We start from the raw sequence: 22,321 nt of genomic DNA on the forward strand, positions 1-22,321 counted from the left end.
TGAACCGTAGTTACTGCTGGATTGTGAGTTGAAATGTTAGAAATAGAAATGACCTCCTAAGTAACTCTACTCATTGCAAATGCATAAGTAAAACTAAAATCACAAAATAATCTGCAGATACTGAACCTTACAGATTGTACAAACTGAAAACATAAAATGTTCAAAAACAATGGAAATACTTACTTGAAAGTTGAAAGCTTTCACTCTTTTTAATCCAGAACTTCAGAACTAAATTCAGTTATAATACATAAACTGTTTAAAGAAGCATTTAAAATCACATAAAAAACACACAATAAAAATAACAACAGCCACGATCATAAAATTGTGTTACTTCATTATTGAAAGCACCATATTATGATAGATTTCTGCATAATAATGACTTAGTCAATATTAAATGTTGTACACATATACTGACAGCTACATTTTAATTTAGGTTTGTTGTACTTTTTTTTTAAATTGTAAATTAACACAGTTTTACAGATGTGGGTTTTATTATGAGTTTTTTTTTTTTTTGTGGTGATTTAGAATCGTGTGACTTTAAATGTTTCTTTAAACAGTTTTTGTACTGTAATTGAATTTCTTTCTGATGAGGTTCTAAATTAAAAAGAACTCAAGTGTTCGACGTCTAATAAAGTATTTCCACTATTTTTGAAATATTTTTGCTTTCAGTATTAATTCTTAAAAAAGTGACGCTTTTTGGATCAGATAAAATTTAAATTAATCGTTTTAACAGCAAGAGAAACTGCAGACAAATTAAGTATGCTAGAAGGCTTGAGAGCGATTGAGGGAGACTGAATTTGGTCTAAAAGAAATATAACAAATATTCTAAAATATTGCAAATACTGACCAGAAAAAAATTTCAGCATTCATAAGATCTCTTATTTAGGAAACAGTATAAGCAAAACAGTAAAATACCAGTTCCACTCTGGAAAAAAAAAAAAATATTTAAGTCATTCAGTCCTATAGCACCTTTTTTATTATACTTTCATTCTATACCCATAGCTCCTTGTAGCGTCCAGACCTTTTTTTTTTGGATGTAGCTTCTTTAACTAAGTAACTTACCAGCTAATAATAGACAGTATTGGAAAGTACAAGGATTTATTAACAAAAATGATACCTAAGATTTTTAATCTATGTTGTCATACAGTAGAGCAGTTAATTACCATTTGTCACGTATTCATATTTTCATGTTTATAATCATCTTTCCATAACTGAGAATTCTACATGTTATTGAGGGATGTGGTGAGATTTGCTGTGGTGGAAGACAGGATATTTCATTGTCAATGTCAGTTTATGTAACACTGTACCTGAGATATTTCTAGCTCTTTGTTAGTAATTATAAAAATAAACAGTATTTCCACATGTACTAAAAATCAAGTGACCTACGAACTATTGCATGACATGATGTGAAACATTAGAGTATGTTGAAGAAGAATGTCAGTGATATTTGCACTGTATGTTGGACATCTTTAGAGAAATTCAGGGTTATTTATATTGCTATTTATATAATTAAGGATATGTTTTTATATTTCTGTAAATATCCCAAAAATGTGCCCTCTGAGAGGAGTTTCTTGCTACAGTGAGAAAGCTAATGTCTTGTTAAGAAAAATGTTCTAACAGTTTGTAGTTAGGTTGTACAGTTTCCAACATATGAAAATTTGTGAAAGGTTAGCAAAAAAATATTTTGGCTTTGTGTGGGTTATGATATAGTATTTATGAAAGATTGTGAATGCACTATTGTCAGTGTAAAGAGTACTACTTGCTGATACCATTGCTATATGTACAGTTGTAATGTATTGTTAAAAAAATATTTAATGTGTTTATTTTAGTTTTTTTAAGTTTATTTTTCAGAAAATGCTCTGGAATGCAAGATGTTAATGAGTTAAGGCGTCATGCATATCCTTCAGTCTTTTTGTCATTTTTAAAGGTCCTCATTATTGCAGTATTACCCAGTTAGGGGAAATAGTTTTTGCTAGCAGTAGTGAATTTGGCTGTTACTCTAGGGAAATTATTTCTGAAAAGTTTCATCAGTTAAGGGGTCAAATATTTGGGCTATCTCAGTCAAAACTCTTGGACAAGAATTTTCAACACATCATTGTCTACATAAAGAGTAATAGATCCCAACAAACCCAAATGGCCAGTGACATAAAGATCTCTTCAGAGATGTCAGACCTAATTGTTTCTAACACTATTGTAGATACCACTGACAACAGCAGTCATCTTTATTTTGTACTACACCATATACCATAATTGTTTGAGTTGAAAATCCCAAGTTTGACATAGCACTTAGATTTCTTCAATGGGCTCTTAAGAGACTCTGTGAATTGCACAGAAAAATCAAACCTTTTCAAGGACCTCCAGTAGATATTGACAAGATATTGACAAGAAAATGCAACTGTGAAGGGTCTCCCTTGTGGGTGATCTCATTAATGGTCTGAAGATCTTTCACCCATTGTTTTGAGATTTAAAGCATATCATAAACTTGCTTAGTTACTATGGATTAACTGAGTTGTAAACCCCCTTCAGACTTTTAGCCAGTAGGTGCATATGTAGCTTATAATCTGTGTTCATCATTTAAAAAGTTGATTGCTGTCACAGCACAACAGGATTTACCTGGCTTAGGCAGCGCAGAGTTTAGGGCATAGTGTAATTTCATTGAGGGCATTACTCTGTGAGGAAGATGAAATTTAACTGCATTCACCAGGAGAGGAATTTTATAGATTTGCCATAGTAGTCCTCATAGTCTGGCTGCTCTTCATGTTCTAATTATTTTAATGGGCTAACCCATTCATGTTCTGGAAAAATAGCACATACATGACCTTTCTGCGTATGAATAAGGCTATGCATTTCAGTCCCCAGTTCAACCTTATTAATTCAACAGTATGAGCAGCATCTGTCTCTTGGGTATATTTTATAATATTTGCAAAGTTTCAGGCAAAATTTGCAAATTTTTGATGTTTTATATGTGTATATATTTATATATATATGTATATATATATATATATATATATATGTATATATATATATATATATATATATATATATATATATATATATATATATATATATATATATATATATATATAAGCCTGTTTGAAACTGGAAATCCTAGGGTGCTCTCATGAGGGGACGATGCTTATATTTCTGCTTAGCTGGCCAGTCCACTTAGCCTTTCTGGAGATGAGGTGTAAAATTTAGACCCTAAGGTCTTCTGTTATAGCTCTTGTTCTGATATCACAAATCTGCTGAGTTGTTCTACACTGCAGTGCTATAAATATCTCGCATTCCACATTGAACTGCATAGGGGATTATGCTCAGAAAGTGTCTCATTGATCACTTTGTAGTAATTTCTTCATGTCCTGTTATCACCTGCGGTTCATATTTTAAACTCTACTTGAAAATAGCATTTCATTGTTAATATCCTGGCATATATTGTCTTTGCAAGAATCAAGCTGTATTCATTTGTTTCTTTTTACCATCCTTTAAAACATAGAATCTTGGTATAGAAGGTATATATTTTCTGGATACATGGTAACTTGTCCAAAGTTGTGGAAGTAGTACACAGTGATAAGTACCCATGGCCTGACAGTGGACATATTGATACAGAGATGGACAGCTAACTTTCAGTATGATCTTTAGAGATGTACATTCTGTCTTGGTCAGTGCACTGTCTAATGCAGACAAAGGAGAATATTGTACTTTTCCAGCCATTGCTTGCAGAACGTAAGACACTTAGGGCCCATAAAACACAACACCATTTCTATCTGTGGGTGCTATCTTTCATCCAATACTGGAGATGAAATCTTCAGTAGATATTGTGAAATTAAACTTTCCAGTGTGCAGCAGGTTTCCCTATGTAGGCTCTACAGTATGCTTAATATCTGTTGTGACCACTGAAACCTATAAAATTTGGATAGAAATAAGTCATAATTATCAGTGCACATCTCTCCCACATGCTCCTCACATCCTAAGAATATTTTCCTTCCCAATAGATTGCCATGTATTTGCATTTTGTAAAAGTAATGGAAGCTAGGATCTGATATCCTACCTTGCTTCATGTATGGAATTCTGTTTTATTTTACCTAGGTGGTTTTCTTATTCACTGTAGGTTTGAGGGTAGTTTCACCAGGTGTACAGGACCCACCTTAGGCTCCCCTGAGCTGATAAGATCAAGGATGCTAGTACAGCAGCATACTATTGCTATTACCACAAAGTGTGCCCTAACCCCCTTCCACCCCAGGGCAGCCTTGCTAGCTCTGCAGTACTGCCTACAGAAGATGTACGTGCAACCTCCCTACCAAAAGGTATACCATTTGCAGTGCAGAATTTGCTGCAGTAGAGAATTAAGAGCCAAGCAAGTCTAAGTAACCTCCATCCACTCCACACTGTCAGCCTGTGGCAGTGATCACACTTCCATTTTCCCCTCCATCTGGTCTCTCCAGCACCTATGCTGCTTCTCAGGTCCAGATTTTTGAGGTGCTGTAAGTGCTTTATTCATCTGTGCCACTGGAGTACACTTGATTGCTGTAATATGCTGCTAGAAAGAAAATCCTCTTGATTGGGCTGTTTACAGTTGCGCAACAGGTAGCATGCTTGCTTCTGGTGCAGAAGGATGTGAATTGTAGTCCCACACCAGGTAGATTGATTCCTGACACTGCAGTGCAAAATAAACAGGGTGCTGCACTCCTAGGTATGTCATCTTTTGGATAAGATGTTAAGCTGAGGTCCCATCTGCATGAGTTGGCGGTAGGTCAGGTGGCTGTGAAAGATTCCCACTGCACCTGTAGAAACGAATAGGGGATGTTCCCCAATTCCCTGGCCAAATTTCCCCTAGTAATACAAGTACCACCGTGAGTTTCCCCCTGAAAACAAGCCACTAGCCTAGTGGTAATAACCTGGTTAACAAAGGATAAATAAGGTAACTAACTAGTGGTACTAACCTGGTTAACAAAGTGTAAATAAGGTAAACTAAATAAATATTTTCTATATTTAATCTTATAACAACTGGAGTATATAGAAAATAAATACTAATCCATTCTAGCATACCCTGAACAACTACATAAATAAAAAAAAAACTCACTTACTTCCAAGGGCCACAGGGTCAGTTACCAGCAGACCAGGAAGACTTAGTAAAAATGGGATATGGAACAGACTCATATATGCCTGTCAGGGGTTAGTAAATTGCCATGAAAAAGCTTTAGTGTGACCAAACATAAATCCTAGTCTTCTGTCACTCATTATTATTAGCAAGGTTCTATGAAAATTTTCTATAATTACATACATATTTTTCAACCACGGGCATTAATACCCTTCTGTCTTGCCAATATACCAAAACACTTGTTCCCATAAGAAATGTCCAGGCTGTTCTTAAAAATATCTAAGCTAGTACTTGCTTTAATGTAATTTGGTAATCTGTTCCAAGCGTCAGCTACTCTTTCAGAGAACCAGTTAGTACACTTCTCATTCCTATAGAATCTTTTACATAGGCTATCTGATGATTTTCTAGTACTTTTTGATAACCCCAAACATTCCCAGAGGTAGTTGTCCCAAAATGCCCTATATACCTGAATAAGATCTCCTCTTAAATATCTGTAAGAGACACTGTACAATTTCAGATATTTTAGTTTTTCATAATAACTTAAATTTTCACATCCATGGATGCCCTTGGTATATTTCCACTGTACTTTTTACAGTTTATTCATGCTTGTTTTCCTGTAGGGTTTCCATATTGTTATTCCATACTCAAGTTTGGGCCTAATGTAACTAACAAACAATGACTTCATTATGTTTGATTTCCTAGACTTTATAAATCTTTTTATACAACCTATAGTTCTATAACTATCATTGGCCAATTGGTTGATATGATTAGAAAAACTCGTGGCTGAATCTACCCATATATCCAGGTCCTTAAATGAGTCTACAGATGTTCATCGTGTTACACTGCTGCAGTCATTACACTTGGGTTATCCTGCCGTCAGGCGGTTCCCCAGTCGGCCTGAGTTCCAAAGTCTTGGTCCGGCGTCGGTTGCTGTCGCCTCCTCCCTGACGTCAGTGTGACAGGGGTATATAAGATGAAGCCGACGCAATTTTCTTCAGTCTTTCTTGCCGCGCGGTGCCCGAAGCAAAAGCAGTTTGCAAGTGCCGGTCGGCCATCTCCTGAGATTTTCATTCCGAATCCAGACCCGAAGTCTTCTACAAAGCGAAGTACCCCACTGGGGAAACTTTTTCTTGCCTCAGACCGATGTCAGTAAAAGTTAATAACTGTATTTCTTGTGGGAAGCAAATATCATGAGGATTTCCATTCCTATTGTATCCCATGCCTAGGCCCAGACCACTATGTCACTGGTTGTCGGTTTTGGGCTAGGTTTAACAAGCGCACTATTAAACGTCGGTTTGATTTTGCCCGATATTATTTTGGTAGAAAATTCAATTATACCATGCCATCGGAACTTCCGACAACCGGAATACACAAAAAGCACAAAGACAAGGATAGGCATCCGAAGCCTAAAACTGATGACGAAGCCTCTTCTAGGCCAGTCGCCAGTTCTCCAGTTTTCAGCGAGGCGCCTTCGCAGCCCCTGATGACCGCTTCTGTAGAACCACAGGCTGCCATCTGACTCCCACGTGGAGATGGCTGGGCCTTCGAACGCACAAGTTATTCAGCTTACCGAGACACTCCTTTCAGAGGGATCCGGAGTAGCAGAACATCCCACAGCTTCAGAGGGTGTCTTTAGACCTACTCAGTTAAGCGTTAAACCCTCAGCTAAGTCTAAGCCTCCTTTAAAATCAAAGAAACAAATACAGCATTCTCCACGTCAGGCCTCCATGCCTAAGAAACAAATGCTCAAAATGGCCGAAGACCTAATCACTCTGATCATGGGGTCCCACCCCCCTCCTGATAAAAGGCTTAGACAGGATGCAGACTATGACTCATCCGACCAGGTGTCCATCTCTTCTGATTCATCCTCAAACCTAGGATACTCTTTACCCCCCTTAGGAGGATTCTGATGCTGAGGAATCAATTCCATCAGCCTCACCGCCTGAGGACTACTCCTTTGGAGAAACCCTACATACCATGAGGGAGCATTACTCAGAATCCAAGAAAAGACTCGGAGACTTCCTTTTACTACCTCAACACGGACCCCTTGCTATTCCGTCAGTGTTAGATATTGTGGATGATGTGTATACTGAATCCAGCTTAAATCCTGATTCCTTACCTCCAGCCCCTGTTAAACCTGACAAATACTACAGAGACCCTGACTCACATAAATTTCTGTATAAAAGCCCTGTAGCTGATCCTGAAACTATTTCTCAGGGACCCAAAGGAGTTAAGGCCTCATCAGCCAAGAATTCAGTTCCCACTGATAAGAGATTCCAGAGCATTAGACAGATGGGGAAAGAAAGTATATACGTCTGCAACTTTAGCAATGAGAGCCTTAAATTGCCAGTTTCACATGCTAAAATATCAGCAATTTTTACTGTCTCAGTTAAAACAGAAAATGCTTCCAGAATCAGATCCTCCTAATTTTAAAGTAATGCAGGATTTATTGCATGCAGCTGAACAAGTGGGAAAGCATACTTTGCAATGTGGTTTTGATTCTCTAGAGGCCTCCTGCAGAACAGCAGTTACAGGCTTTGTCATTAGAAGACATGCTTGGTTAAAAGAACATACGTTACCAGATCATGTTAAAGCAAAATTATTGGATGCACCTTTGCAGCAGGATGTGTTATTTGGAGTTAAGGCAGAAGAGGTATTAAAGAAAATGTAGGATAAGGCAAAATCTGTGCAAACAGTAAAGGATTTCTTACAGGTTCAGCCTCCTAGATTTAGCAGAAACTGGCCAACTAAGAATTGGTCCTTTCCAATTACAGACAGACCTCAAAGGGGAAGATACAGACGTCCAAGAGGTAGAAGTCACACACAAGGTCCTTACAGGCCTCGACAATGGGTTGCATCAGGCCAGAAAGAAGGGGAAGACAGGCCCCAACCATATAAAAAACAGCTCCAATGACTTCCCACTACAGCTGCCAAACAAATCCCTCTTGGTAGCCCCCTTGGGAGGAAAACTGACACTCTTCTACCACAATTGGCAAATGACCACCAAGGACAAATGGGTTCTCAACATTTTATTTCAAGGTTACAGGTTCCACTTTCACACTCTGCCAAGGTTAAAAGGAATGCCAAATCTGCCACCAAATCAATGGGCAGAGGCTCAAAAACAAATTGCATCACTCATGGATATGAGAGCTATTCAAAAGGTACCATCACAGGAGCAAGGACAAGGATTTTACTCAAGACTCTTTCTGGTACCCAGAAAGGACAAAGCCTGGAGGCCCATTCTGGATCTTTCATCTCTAAACACTTACCTGGATGTTATGAAATTCAGAATGTTGACATTACAGCAGCTTCTTCCCATGCTGGGCAAGAAAGCTTGGCTCGTGACTTTGGACCTCAAAGAGGCATACCTGCATGTCCCTATCAGACAAAACTGCAGAAGATACCTCAGATACATAGCTGGTTCAATGCACTACCAATTCTCTGCACTGCCCTTTGGCTTATCTACTGCGCCCAGGGTCTTCACAAAGTGCCTGGCACCAGTAATTGCATTTTGCAGACAGAAGGGAATTCAAATTTATCCGTACCTGGACGACTGCCTGATTCAAGCAAAGAGCAAGGACATTCTTCTAATACATCTGGCATTTGTAAAAAATTTATTAAGTTGCCTGGGGTACACAGTAAACGAAAAGAAATCAAAACTAGTGCCCTCACAAGCGATTATATTCCTGGGTGCCAGCTTGAACACAAAGGCCCAGATGGCTTATCTCATGCCAGACAAGCAAGGACAACTGACTCATTACTTTCAATTGATGGCAACAAAGACCCAGCTCCCTGCAAGAAAAATTCTGCAGGCCTTGGGTTACATGGCATCCTGCATACTACTAATTCCATATGCCAAACTGCATATGAGGAAACTACAATGGTACCTAAAGAATGTATGGTCTCAACACTGTCAAAGTTCGGAAACAGTTATACCACTAATCCCTTGCCTTCAACAGGAGTTTCAATGGTGGGCTCAAGCTTGTCACCTCAACAAGGGACAGCCTTTTAGACAACCCACAGCCAGGCAAACACTGACAACAGATACATTGGATTACACCTGGGGAGCACACATGGCAGGCAAATGTATTCAGGGCACGTGGCCCAAAGAACAAAGGCATCTTCACATCAATCAAAAAGAGATGCTAGCTGTACAAAATGCCCTTATAGCTTTCAAGGACCTGCTGCATCCAGGACAACTACTGATAGACAGACAACACCACAGTTATGTGGTACATAAACAAGCAAGGGGGCACTCACTCCTACCCCCTATGCAGACAAGCCATGACCTTGTGGAACACAGCTATAAACCTTCCAAGTTCATCTGCAAGCACAATTCCTGCCAGGAGAGATAAACACACTGGCAGACGACTTAAGCAGAAACATCATGGATCCCCACGAATGGGAATTGAATCCACAAATATTCAGAATGATAACACAGAAATGGTCGAGCCCGGACATAGATCTGTTTGCATCCCCAATAAACTGCCAGCTACAAAAATTCTGCACAAGGAGTTACCATCCACAAGCATGGAAAGTGGATGCCCTCTCATTCAGCTGGGAGAACCTACAAGTATACGCTTTTCCACCACTACCTCTCCTGCCAAAGGTACTCATAAAAGCCAGGCAAGACGAGCCAAAGATGATCCTGATTGCACCAGACTGGCCACGCCAGCAATGGTACCCAATCTTAAGGAGCTTAGCACAAGGACCACCCTGGATTTTGCCTCAAATCCCACATCTGCTGACTCAGCACAACAATCAAATACTACACAGCCAGCTAAAGACCTTAAACCTAGCTGCATGGAAGATTCCTTTGTCAAGCAAGCAGTGCCTCTCTCCAAAGCTGTTATGGATGTCATTCTGGAGGCCAGAAGGCCTAGTACCAGGAAAGCCTATTCGGATAAATGGAAGAGATTCTGTGCCTGGAACCAAGCTCACAGCCTTGACCCTCTTGTCCCAAACATTCCTCAGATTCTACAATACTTAACTGAGATGCTGGACAAAGGTCTCTCCTTCTCATCCATTAAGATTCACGCCTCTGCTATCTCTGCTCATTACAACACGGATCCACCAATTTTCTATAATCCTCTGTTAAAACAGTACCACAAAGGGGCTAAAAACATAAGACCGCCCCGTAGAGCACCTACTCCAACTTGGGACCTCAACTTTGTTTTGGAAAAACTTACTTTACCTCCTTTTGAGCCAGCTAACACAGCAGAATTAAAATATATCTCTTGGAAAACTGCTCTGCTCCTGGCAATAACATCAGCACGAAGAGTTTCAGAATTACAGACACTAATGGCAGTGGAACCTTTCCTCATTTTCCACCAGGATAGGGTGTCTTTAAGAACTAACCCTATGTTTATGCCAAAGGTGGTATCCAGTGTGGCTCTAAACCAAACTATTCACCTTCCAACTTTTTATCCTAAACCACAGAATAAAGGGGAGAGACTACTGCACTCTTTGGACATTCACAGGCAGTTACGCTTCTACTTGGACAAAACCAAAGCTTTCAGAAAATCTGACCAATTATTGGTAGCATATGCTGCAGGAGCACAGGGAAAAGCCATTTCAAAACAGACTATTTCAAAATGGATAGGACATTGTATACATTTATGCTACACATACCATGGAAAACCTGTACCTAGCAGCATTAGATATCACTCTACCAGGGCAGTAACCACTTCAACTGCCTACCTGAGGGGAGTACCTACCAAGTATATTTTGGAAGCAGCAACTTGGAGTTCTGTACATACCTTCACCAAGCATTACCATCTGCCTCTATACTCTAAATCCAGAGCTGGCTTCGCCACTGCAGTGCTGCAGGGCCTTATAGCCACCCCTAACGCCTTATAGAACCAGCCACCCTACCTCTGCTTTGGGATTCTACCCAAGTGTAATGACTGCAGCAGTGTAACACGATGAACATAGTACAGTTTTGTACCTACCATAAATGTAGATGTTCGAGTGTATACACTGCTGCAGTCCAGGTTACCCTCCCTCATTCCCCTCTTACTGGCAGGTACGTACCTAAGTCTTCTACCCTTACTACCTATGGGAAGTATTTGCTGGTAGCTGTAAGTTGTTTTTTGCTTTTCTTATGTATGTTTTATTAGCAATTGGAATTGCCTACCTATATAGAGGCACCTGACATCTGGGGCAAGAAAAACTGAAGAAAATGGCGTCGGCTGCATCTTATATACCCCTGTTGCACTGACGTCAGGGAGGAGGCGACAGCAGCTGACGCCGGACCTAGACTTTGGAACTCAGGCCAACTGGGGAACTGCCTGACGGCAGGATAACCCAACTGTAATGACTGCAGCAGTGTATACACTCGAACATCTACATTTATGGTAGGTACAAAACTGTACTTTTCAGTCACTGCGTGCTGTATTAAATATTCACCTTTCAGTTTGTCTCCCAAATCTCATATGCTTAGTTTTTGATGTATTTATCAACATATTATTCTCCTGTGCCCAAATGGTCAATTTAGTCAAATTATTTTGCAGACATGCCTTATCTGTAACACTTGTAAACAGTTTATCCAATTTCAGGTCATCAGCATATAGCCTGTAGAACACCTCAGATGAAAAACTAAAGTCTGAAAGATACAATCTAAACAAGTAAGGATCTAGGACAGAGCCCTGTGAGACACCTTCACTGTAACCAATGATTTCACCTGTACAGTTGGTGTGTGATACTTGTCATGTCCTATTTGTAAGCCGTGCAGCTATCCATCTTATCAACAGTACACCAATACCTAGTTGTACTAATTTATTGACCACTGTTTTGTGTTTGGCCCTGTCAAATGCTGAAGTTAAATCTTTATAAATCACATCACAGCACAATTTTTCATTCATAGCTGTTATTATATTGTTATAGAACATCATGCTACAAGTGGTAATAGATCTATTTTCAACATAGGCATGCTGATATATGGGACTGAGTATGGTTTCAAGTCCCAACCTATACTATTCTGACAGTAACTTATCCAGTATTACCTTCTCCATTATTTTTCCACAACATGAAAGTAGACTTAAGGGTCTATATGATTCTGGGTTTGTCCTCTTCTCCTTTCCCTTAAAGACTGGTTTAATAAGTGCATGTCTCCAATCTTGAGGAATCTCCCCATATTTCTATGACCTAGTGAATAACAGATGTAATGGTAGTGTAAGTTCTTGCTGAAGTGTTCTCAGGTCATTGTTACTTATTCCGTCTCCTCCCTGTGCTTTGTTTGGATCCAGTTTGCACAGTTCTTTTTCAATATAGTCTAATTTGATTCCAGTATCTGAGGTTACCTGGATGTCACTAGGACAACTTACTACCCCTTTTGTGGAGCCAGACTGTTTTGCATAAGATTTTGTAAATATAACTATAATCTGTTGTGTCTGAGAATACATTTTAGAATCTGCTCACAGTTTATCAATTTGTGTATCTTTATTCCTTCCACATCTTATGTATCTGTAAAAATGTTTCCTATTATGCTCAATATCTTTATATAAATTTTCTTCAAAGTTTTCTTGATCTTGTCTAACACTGTGATTAATCTGTTTTTCCAGCTTGTTTATTTCAGTTTTCAAAGTTGTAGTTTGACCTCTCTTCTATTTCTTAGATTTTTTTGTCTCTCACCTTAATGCGGTATTTTGGTCTTATAGAAATATACCCCCCTGATGTTGCATGCCTAGATCCTGATGTTAAACATTTTTTGAGGTTTTGCACGCAAAAAAATTTTGACTGTGTTAAATTGGGAAGAACCTTGTTGATTCCATAAAAGAAGCAAAGCAAGGAAATCAACCTTTTAACTGCATAATAATATGAGATCATGCCAGCATGCAAGTTTAACATCTCAAGACCTAAGGCTGTTTATATGTCCTCATTCATGTCCGTGATGCATGGATTTTGACAATGAAATTAACATGCTGTACCCCATTTTAAAAGATGAGTATTGGATTTGGTAGGGTATATTATTACCTTCATCAGGATGTGAATGCAGTGACGAATTCCACTGTTTATTTCAGCCAGCAGTAGCTATTCACATAAAATAAATACAGCTTACACTACAGACTACTGTTACTCAGCAGATACTGTATCACCATGTGCTATTGTAATGTTGTACCAAAACTGGCAGATGTAGTGCAAAAATCCTGCATATTGGGATCTCATAAAATATAGTAACAAAGGAAGTTGCTAGACAAGCAGTCAGTGTGACTACATGGGAAAGATGTTTATATATAAAACATCATTGCAGTGCTACAATTATGCTCTGAATTCAGGAAAAGACAACTTTGTTAAGCAGTTTTCTGATGTAAGAAAGGTACTTAACATTTCTGTTAAGCACCTTTCAGAGATGTGAAGCTGTAGTTTCACACTGCATCTTAATAGTGGTCACCAGAAAACTGCATCAGAAGCATGCGTTGTATGCTTCACTGTACCACAAAACAAAATAACAGTGGCAGAGTGAAGTGTCTAACCGTTTTTAAAGTCATTGGGTTCATCAGACAAACAGTCACTGCCTGGTGTCTGTGGACTGGGCTGTGCTAGCATTTTGTGGCTTACTTTGTGTACCTTTTTTCCCTGTAACCTGAAGTACATGGAGCAGCTAGAGCTCTTTGTCATACAGACATTTATGATTGGGTTTTTCTGATCATGACTACTAACTATATGTTTTTGATTGTCAGGGTGAATTTCTTCACATGCATGTTTCAAAACTGATAAATTGGTTATGATTGCAGAACTGGTCATCCTCCTCCATAAGAGTAACACCCTAAAGAAAAATACTCTAATGGTAATGCTTTTGTTGCTTTTTTGAGAAGAGCCATGCAGGTAATCCCAGAGGTAAATATGTGGCTACCCATCTGTTTATCTAAGTTTACATTTAATGAAGCCAAAGTATTGCTGAGTTTCACGTGTAGAGGAAGTTTGTCCTAAAGCTGAGAAATGTCTTGGGTTAAGAATCTCTCTAGAAAGTTTTGTTCATTTCTGGTATAGATAAAAGTTGTTTCTAAGTGGATTGGCTATATTGCTGGTTCTGGTAAATTATTAGAGTTTGAATAGAGCTGGCTTCTATTTGGCATGGTGTGCCAGGCTTGGTAACTGTGAAGGATCTTTAGATCACAGAGTGTATGGATAGTTGAGCTAATCTTTCAGTGTAACCAAGGGAATTGAGGCCTCTGATTTTTCTTAATTAGAAATTTCTGCAGGCTTTCTGGGGCAATATGCCTTGTCTGGTATATGCCGAAGGGAAATTGTATATTCAGTAAAGGAAGAATACAGAGGATAATTTTATCGTTATATTTAGAGAAAATATCTTTTTTTTTCATTGGGCCAGATAGAAGTATTTCCAGACTATGGATGAAACACAGTAATAGAAATAGATTGAGTTACATATGTCCCAAGGTCTTATATGAGAGCATCAGTCTGTAAAGAAGTGTCACAAATATGCTAGGAAGTAGGTATAACTTGCTTACTGAATAGTATCACACTGCATTTTTTAGTATTTAATTTTAGACTGTTTTCATAATAGATGGTATAGGCATAGTCCAGAACTTGCTGGCATAGTTTGCTATCAATCAGCGATTGATCACTAGTGGCCATCATGCAGTCATCAGCAAATTGGAATAGCCACACTCTTGCAGTATTGATCTGGATACCAGCAAAATATATGCCAAACATAGTCATACAGTGAAAAAAAAGAAAAAGACAGCAAACTGTCTTTAACTCATCCCTCTCACTGATCCAGCTCTCTCTCTCTCTCTCTCTCTCTATATATATATATATATATATATTTGTTCCCCAGTCATGCAGTATTAGTATGCTTTGTTCACTTGTTTGACACACAGCGGAACCAACTATGTCTAATGGTATACTTGTGAGAGTCCCATCGTTCACGGATGGTCCAGGAAATCCTATCTTATGCATAAATAACTGGAATCATTCTTAACAGCAGTAAAATATTGCCAAATAAATGCAGGCTAAGGCTTGATGTCAAAAAGAGCTGTTGGACATGGTACACCTAAATAAATCCCAATCCCTCCGAGCTACAGGCTCTAGGAACCTAAACCTTGTCACCACAATAAACAGGACACACTGGAGGGATAGATTCCTATCACAGAGACTTCCTATACTCTGGAACAAGCTACCCATCTATGTCAAGCAAAGTTCTTCATTAGCTCTCTTCAAGAAAAATCTTGATGAGTAGATGGGAAATAGGGAATACACCCCGGGGATCACTTCTGTATCTCTGCTGGACAGTGGCACAGGAAAATAACTTTCTTGGGTGGCATAAGCTATGGAACCTTGCTGGCTAGGCTTAAGTAGGCCCTTGGGCCGATAGCCTAGTACCTATCTATGAACCGGAAAGATTTTCTTTACTCTGGCATACCAAAAATAATTTTTCTCAAGAAACGGTAGGCAGGACAAGAAAGACCTTGGAGCATCGGGTCCATATAAGCAATAGGCCGTTAATTTTGAAGGTACATCATAAGGAGCATTACTGCAGTATAAACGTTCACTTGAAGCTGGACAGCAAGGGAGGGAACAGGAAACTGTGCCAACTCTTGATGCAGTCAATGTTGAGGAGTGATAAGCCAATAATTTCTCATATGACGGAGCAATGGATGACACAGGATGAAATTGAAGAGAATGCGCCACAGGAAGATGCTATAGAACTCTTTAGAATGCCTGCAGGAAATAGAGAACAAAAAATGTGCCCCTAGTTTAGATGAAAATGAGCTAAGAGAAGAGTTGCTTTATTTAATAGAGATAGATAGACATATTAAAATCAGTGAAAGAAATAGGCTGCAGAAGGTCAATAAAACTCAAAAAGTAAAAAGTCAGAAATCTGATAAAACAAATGAATACAGTAATTAGAACTGTCCTTAGAAATCTATGCGACATAACAGAAGTTAACAGGATATATTTCTGTGCAGCTAAATTAATAACAAATAAAATTCTACCACAAGAACAAACGGTGGTAAGGGAATAGGAAGGAGAGAAATCGAATGCCATCATGGATATATCGAACAGAGAAAACTATAAAGCAATTAGGACAAGAAGAGTCACTGTTAGAAGAGTATAGAAGAGGAAACAGATCAACAAAAATACTCAGAAAGATAGAAGTGATAAAAGCAATGCACAGTATTATAACGGATCAGGATCTGTTTTGCACTATTGCAAATAAACTAAAAATCTCAGCACAGGTGGAAAAACTTAGAAGATACATAGTTAAATATAAAGGAAAAGTACAAAATAAGCAATTTATCGATGACCTTAAAAAGTTCTATAGAGAATTGGGAAATAAGGTAAAAGGAATTGAAAGACCACCCAAAGAGAAGAAATGGATACATTTTTGAGAAATATCTATGAAGATCCTGTGGAACATAACAAATATACAAAATGGATAGAAAGAATAAGAACTTTAAAGGTACAGGATATAAAATGGGATGAAGTAACAGCCATAGAGTTTGAGATAAAGTTAAGGAAAGCTTCCAATAGGAAAAACCCAGACCCAGATGCAGTACCTAACTTCTGGCTAAAAGTGTTAACATATTTGCATGAAGATTTAGCCATGAGTAAGAACTATTTACATGCGCGCCCTGAACAGACACCAACCTGGTTAACAACAGGGAAAAGCAATGCTCCTACTTAAGAGTCAACCTGCAAGTTATCCTAAAAATTACAGACCAGTAACTTGCCTTCTGACGACATATAAACTATACACAGGAATTGATGCTGACAGAGTTTATAGTCATTCAGAATAAAATTCAGTCATGGCAATAGAACAAAAGGGGAATAAAAGAAAGTCATATGGAACAAAGGATTATCTGTTGCTAAATGAAGTCATAATGGAGAACTGTAAAAAGGAGAAGAATCTAAGTATGGCGTGGATTGACAACAAAAAAGCAAAGAGTGCTTAAAATGTATAAGATAACACCCTACACTGATCGATTACGTTACAGTGGCTGTGAAACAGTGGCAGACCACTTTGCAATTAAGCCATGATAAAGGACAAATTATTATTCCAGGGATAAAAATTCAAAGGGGGATGTTCCAGGGTGACTCTCAGTCACAGCTGCTATTCTGTCTTGCCCTTAACCCTTTAAGCTGTCTACTTAATAGATTAGGCCATGGCTATAATTTGGCTCCTAGAAAACAACAACATGTAAGACCTCTCATCATCTCTTTGTCAGTGATTTAAAACTGTATAACTCATCATATGAGGAACTGAAAGCACAACTGCAAGTAGTCAGAACTTTTTCAGATGATATGATGAGGTCATTTGGTCTTGATAAATGTGCAAAAGCAACCTTTAAAGCAGGAAAATTGCAGCACCAAGAAAACATCAGTTTAGGACAAGAATGTGATATAAAAGAACTTGAGCAAGAGTAGTGAACTGATGAAAGATCAACAATAAAACATGAACAAATGGGTATAAAACTTAGTAAGGAACACTTTAGAAGACTTAAATTAATCCTGAAAAGAGCGTTAACATCTATGAACAAAATTCAAGCTATAAACCAATTTGCTCTTCCTGTCCTAACTTACAGTTTTGGAGTGATTGACTGGCCCCAAAACATGTTAGATTAGACAGGAAAGCAAGAAGGATGCTTCATGCTAACCAAATGATTTATAAAAATCAGAGCATACCAAGATTATATGTTCCTCGTTCCAAAGGAGGTATAGGACTCCTTGAAATTGATTACTTGTTTAGATCTGCAATTGTGGGTCTGCACACATATCTGTTGACCTCACAAGACCCAAACATAGTGAACGTTTTGAAACATGAGGAGAATAAATCTAAGATGACTTCCCTGCAGAAGGATATTGGCGTCAAGCAGGAATGGAAATCAAACCAGAAACAGACAAAAATCAGGCAGCAACTGAATGTGCCAAAAAAACTAAATAAATAATATAAGGTGAAGGACCAGATGAGAAGGCAAGAAATGTGGAAAATGCATAAATATAGTTGCAAGTGTATAAAACTTCTGGAAGAACCTCATGATTAGGATCGAATGCAGGAATGGTTAAGGAGAGGCAAATTCAAACCAAAAGATTAAAAGTTAATATTGGCGGCCCAAGATAGTGGATTACATACATGTTGGTTTACAAAGTCCATTGAACATGTGGGAGAAACAGAAAAATATGTTTATAAAACAGAATTGAAAACAGCCACACACCTTGTTGCTGGTTGTGGCATAGTAATGTCAGAAGGATTGTATACTGAAAGGCACAATAATGTGGCAAGACTGTTGCACTGGGGGATTGTGCAAACATTGTGTATTGAAGTGGCTGAACACTGGAAACATGAACCACAAAGCATCCTAGAAAATGATCACATGGGATCACCCATTACCAACAGTTCAAAAGATAGATGCGAGAAAACCAGATATAGTGGTCCATGAAAAGAAGACAAAAGTATCATTGAACATTGAAATCTCTACACCCAGTGACTCCAGTGTCTTGTGTACAGACAGACAAAAAGTCATAAAATATTAAGATTTGCAGGCAGAAATGAGAGCAATGTGGAAGAAAGATACCCAGACAGTTATAATAGTAGTAGGAGCAATGGGTCTTATAAAAAAAGAATCTACATCATATTTAGAGGGTCTATATTAGATCAGCGAACGCTGATTGATCAAACTTATGTAAGCGAAAGCTTACAACCTTGAACTGTCAGAACAGCGATTTTTTTTTCCTAGGGAAAAAAATTGCTGATCCAAAACACATACACACAACACAAGCACACCAAACAAACAGCAATCCACACACATACACCTAAAATCTGACACCTAACCCTACACTAAACTATACACACACCACTAACTATCCACTTACCTTAACCCAAACCCTAACCCTAAAATCCGTCACTATCGCACACTGACCTCACCCGCTCCCTAACCCTAACTCACCTAACCTGCCCTAACCCTCATGTCCACACAATCGCACACATACCTAACCCGCGCCCTAACCTGCCCTAACACTCACATCCGCACAATCGCACACTTACCTGAACCTGACCCATAACTTTCCACCACAGCACTGAAAATACCGAAGCAACAGAAATGGACAACCAAATTCTTTCCCTGGGAAAAAATTTGGGTTTCTGTTGCTTCAATATTTTAAGCTTTTGCTTACATAAGTTCGATCAATCAGCATTCGCTGATCTAAAATAGACCCATATTTAGATGTGTTACCAATACATGCAACTCCATATGAATTGCAGGAAGAGTCATTACTGGGCACACTGCAGATACTGCGAAAAACACTTTTGGCTGACATCAAACATTGAAACAGTAATAATTTCATGAACTTTAATCATACTATGACTTAGAGATGGGGTCCATTCCTGTCATGGTTTTAGAAACCCAAAAGATTTGAAGAAGTTAAAAAAGCAGGATTCATTCTTGTGAACTGAGACACTTGTCAGAGAAGGACATGGGTTTCTGAGCATATATTTTCCAAGAGTCAGACAGACTTGGTACATGCTGCTGTAGGCTCAAGTCAAAGCTGTTAAAATCAGTTTAGCTGTAAAGGAGCACACTTTCCATCCTCTCCTTTGTTCTTTTTTTGCTACCTGAGCTGAACAGCCACTCTGATTATCTTCATAGTGTCATTGGTTATTAAAAGCGTAGTTGTTTAGTTGTTTAATGTGTTTATTTGGTGTAATTTGCTGAGAATTTAAGTACAAATTTCTGGTAAATTTTGTACATAACTAACCTCTCCTTGGAATATCACCAGTAAGTGCTGCTGTAGCCATCAGATTACCCCCACGCACACCCCTGTGGAACATAGATATGTTTGGTGATTGTTTGGTTTTGAGGAAGAACATGACATTAAAAAGCATCCACTGTCCTACTGTTAGTATTATTATTATTGATGATAAAAATAAAAGTTCAAAATTATCATAAAATGTATTATTTTGTGAAATGGAAGAGTCATTCAGTAACCAAACAGATCTTTTCAAGTAGCTAGCTAATTTCATTGTTTTCTATTGTGATAAATACAACAAAATATTTTCGGAATAGAATTGAGATCCACTTTGCAAGTTCAGCGTTTACATCTGCAGCCTTCTTGAATTGTGCATCTCTTCAGAGAAATTGTGAAGCAGTTAAGCGGTCATCCATCATCTTCTCAAAACACTGCAGTCTGATATCAAGTGCAGAAAGAGAGCAAGCCTGGCTTTTCTAGTTCTCCATGAAATTTTGTAGTAATAATCACAAGCAAGACTATCATCCACATTGGTATACCCAAAATAGTGTACCCCAGTGTGTGTGTGTGTTTGTGTGTAAACTGGTGTTCACACGACTCTGATGCTGAGTGTGAAAAGCTGCACAAAGCATATGTTTTAGTAATAGGGGAAACAAAGATGAAACCTGTAAGAAAGCTTTTTTTTTTGTTTTGTTTGTAGACATGCATTGGAGCTTTGAAAAGGGAAACTTACACTCGCACAAGCTTGCACACGTGCACGCAAGTTTTGTGCTTCTTAGACTGCTTCCTTTCAAAAGCCATCATCTTATTTCGCTTAAAACTGGTTATGTAAGTATCATTGCTTTGGGTGAAGTTATCTGGATTTAAAATTTTCACCCAAAAGGAAGAAGGGTCAGGACTTCACTGAGAAGCTTATTTAGGTGTGTTTGGTTTTGGTCACATTCCAAGTCACCAGTATTCACTTACCACGCATTCTTAATGCTGAGGACCTTGTGTGTGTAGTGCATATATGTATCTTTATACGTGTGTGTGTGTGTGATATATATATATATATATGTGTGTGTGTGTGTGTGTGTGTGTGTGACGAAAATGAAACCCACACAAGTTCGCAGTATAGTGAAGAAAAGGGCAAAGGTCACCATGGTGGCCAAATGGTTACTTTCCCAGAGTAAAATTCTAGTGATCTGACTGTTTAGGAAATTGTGTTCTGCAAAGTTGTCCCGATGTTTAGAAGTTGATGAAGTGGGTTTTTGATAATTACAGGTAGACCTACATATGTAGTGTGTGTGTGTGTGTATTTTAGTGTTTTTAATGTTGTGTTTGTCATATTAATTGTTGACAACAGTGTAAATTTAAACTGGACTTCTATACCCTGCAAAACACTTGTGTCACCAAAAGATATATGCACCCTTGCAGTCACAAAGCAGTTATATAAGATGCAGTAAGTTAGGAAATAGCCAAAATTAGCTTTGAAGACAATGGAAAAATGCCAGTACGCATCTGGTTAAAGAGTATGAGTCAGAGGGACTTCCGTATGCTGATCTGACTCAGAATGAGTTGATAGCCATCTTGGGTACATCTGAAGTTTAGTTCACTAAATCTAGAGAGAGCCAGGCTGGAGCTGTGTAGGTAAGCAGCGTGAATAGTAAGAGCAACTCAAATTGTCGTAAGATTATATTAGAGTTTAGCTTGTACTGTGGAAACTTGAGCTGAAGCTGGAGATGGACCACCTAGAGTTTTAAGCAAAAGAGAAGGTGTAAGGGATCCAAGAGAAAATAAAGGACAAACTATACAGGATGAATGGAAGCATCACCATGAGCTGATCTTGAGCAAGGAGAGAGCGAAGCGGTAGCAGCAGGAAAAGGTGATGACTGGTCTAAACCTGATGTATTTGTGATGACCAGTCTAAACGTGATGCATTTGAGCAACAGGGGTGAAACCCCAGTCCTGGATGTCAAGATCAGTACTAAACTATTTTCTTAGGCTAAGTAGTTGGATACCTCCATATTTTTATTCAGGAGTTTGAATGTGTGAGTAATTAGCACCAAATACACAGAGAGCCATGAATGATGTTTTCATTCCCCGTCTTCATGAGGTTGGCAATGTATGTGGATTGCATGTTAAGTGACTCAACCTGGATTTTATCAGAGTTAAAAATTGTTTGTTTGAATGTTTTAAGTTAACTGTTGAAGCTTATAAGAAGAAGGTTTACAAAACGTAGGTTAAAAGCATAAGACAGTGTCAGTGACTTCACTGCACAATAAAGCACTTTCTTTAATAAGTGTTGAGTGCATGTGAAATTGCTACTGTTGAAATATTGTGCAAAATTCTGATGAGTAAATAAGAATCTAGTTGACAGACTTTGAGTATAATATTTCTGAGAAAATAAGCAGAAAGAGGGACCTTTATTGAGCCAGCAGGACGCATTTGCTTAAGAGAGGTTTATCTGGCATAAAGGAACCCATGGGACACACTGAACTATCACAGCAGGTTCCACAGGATTAGGGTGAAGCC

General features: G+C 38.5%; 1 protein-coding gene across 2 annotated transcripts in view; it reads left to right on the plus strand.

Annotated features, from left to right (window-relative positions):
- NCS1 (neuronal calcium sensor 1) overlaps positions 1-22,321 on the plus strand; it is a 1,842,585-nt gene that overhangs the window by 1,764,025 nt on the left and 56,239 nt on the right. The window lies entirely within an intron of this gene.

Source organism: Protopterus annectens, chromosome 16.part0 (genome assembly GCF_019279795.1).
Source record: "Protopterus annectens isolate FY-2018-M chromosome 16.part0, PAN1.0, whole genome shotgun sequence".
In the NCBI taxonomy this organism is placed as follows: domain Eukaryota; kingdom Metazoa; phylum Chordata; order Ceratodontiformes; family Protopteridae; genus Protopterus; species Protopterus annectens.